At 51.4% G+C, this 1,975-nt stretch overlaps 1 long non-coding RNA gene across 1 annotated transcript in view; it reads left to right on the top strand.

Annotated features, from left to right (window-relative positions):
• Positions 1-1,534: 1,534 nt before the first annotated feature.
• LOC107182707 overlaps positions 1,535-1,975 on the top strand; it is a 4,076-nt gene continuing 3,635 nt past the window's right edge. The window contains exon 1 of the long non-coding RNA XR_001513419.1: positions 1,535-1,764. This is a non-coding gene — a long non-coding RNA (uncharacterized LOC107182707). The remainder of the gene's footprint in view (positions 1,765-1,975) is intronic.

Below are 1,975 nucleotides of genomic sequence, written 5' to 3'. Positions count from 1 at the left end.
CTTTCATGGAGGGGCCAGGGCAGGGAGGACAGGGGACCTTACATAAAGTGGGCAGGCAGGGGGGCTGGAGACCCTCTATGGAGGGAGGACTTGGGTTAGCAGTCCCTCCATGAAGGGTACAGGGCAGGGGGACAGGGGACCCTCCCTGAGGATAAAGGGCACGGGGGGATAAGGGACCCTCCATGGAGGGCATAGGGCAGGGGTACAGGGGACCCTCCATGGAGGGTACAGGAAAGGGGGGACAGGGGACCCTCCATGGAGGGTACAGGGCAGGGGGGAGAGGGGACACTCCATTTAGGGTACGGGACAGGGAGGACAGGGAACCCTCCATATAGGGTACAGGGCAGGGGGGAGAGGGGACCCTCCATTTAGAGTATAGGGCAGGGGGAGAGGGGCCTTCCATTTAGGGTACAGAGCAAGGGAGAGAGGGGACCCTCCTATTAGGGTACAGGGCAGGGGGACAGGGGACGGTTAATGGATGGTGTAGGGCAGAGAAAGAGGGGGCCCTTCATGGAGGTGGCCGGGTAGGGAAGACTGGCAACCCTCCATGGTGGGGAAAGAGCAAGGAGGACAGGAGAGGAGGGGGAGATGACAGGGGACACTGCCCCCTCCATAAAGGGTCCCCTGTTCCCCCTTGAAGGGTTCCCAGTACTTCCAGCTCTGTCCCTTCCCTCAGTCCCTGTTCTCACTGCCTTCTCACGGAGGGCCCACTATCTACCTTGTTCTGACCACTCTGTGGTTGGTTCCCTTTCTCCTCCGCCCTGCCCCCTCCATGGAAGATCTTCTGTTTCCCTGCCCTGCCCCTCACTCACTGGCCTCAGAATGCTGTGTGTTCAGGGCTCCAGTGTTCATCTCTCCTGCCTCAAGGCCACGTGCCCACTCTATGTACCAGAAGTATATCACACCCTCTTCATCTGCCTAAATCGTACTGGTGATCTCAAGGCACATCTCAAATATTTTTTCAAATGTCAAATCACAAAGTGATCTTCACAAGGCAAGGAGTTGGGGAACAGAGGATAGGGTATAAAAGGCATAAAAGTTTTAGTGGGAGAAGATGGGAAACTTGATGGAGATGATGGTGGTAAGGGCAGCAGAACAGTATGAATGCCCTTAACACCACTGAACTGTGAACCGGAAAACAGTGAAAATGGTAAGTTTCACTGTGAGAAAACTATGCAAAAAAGAGAAAAGAAAAGAAGGCCAGGTCTTAAACATAACCACGGTGGGACGGGCTCTGGCTACCTGAATTCCTGCTTCCAAGACGCCTCTGGATACACAGTGATGAGAAGAGCCTGGGGTGTGAGGTCCGTGGAGAAACCCTGTGTAAGCCTTGGGTCCCTCCTGTCCACCCCACGGGCCTCTTAAGATAAGCCTGTGATGCTGCGTGGGGCTCACCATTGTGTGCAGGTACAGAGAAGCACACCTATGAGGAGAATACATTTTCTGCAGCCACTGCAGAAAGAGGCAAGGAGTTACCTCAAAAAATAAAAAATGGAACTTCCATGCTTCCATGTAACAATGATTCCACTTCTGGGAATGTATCCCAAGAAATCAGAGACGCTGATTGGAAGGAATATACGCACTGCTATGGTCATTACCGTGTTATTTACAATACTAAGATGTGGAAGCAGCCCATGTGCCCATCAATAGATGAGTGGATAAAAATGCTTTGGTACATTGGCAGAATGGAATACTACTTGGCTGTGTAAAAGAAGGGAATCTTAACTGTTTGTGACAGCGTGGATGGACCTGGAGAGCATTAGGGTAAGTGAAATCAGCCAGTCAGAGAAAGACTAATACCGTATGATTTCACATACATGGGGAATCTAATGAGCAAAAATAAATTAACAAGAAAATAGCAACAGAGTCATAGAAGGAAAAACACTGGGCAGTTGTCAGAAGGGAAGGGGTTGTGAGACTGGGTGAAGGGAGAAGGGTTTAAGCATAGAAAAACAACAACTCATGGACACAGATG

The sequence above is a fragment of the Myotis davidii genome, unplaced genomic scaffold, assembly GCF_000327345.1.
Source record: "Myotis davidii unplaced genomic scaffold, ASM32734v1 scaffold76, whole genome shotgun sequence".
Classification (NCBI taxonomy): Eukaryota; Metazoa; Chordata; class Mammalia; order Chiroptera; family Vespertilionidae; genus Myotis; species Myotis davidii.
Note: the sequence above shows the minus strand (reverse complement) of the source record. Positions and strands in the feature narration are given on the sequence as shown.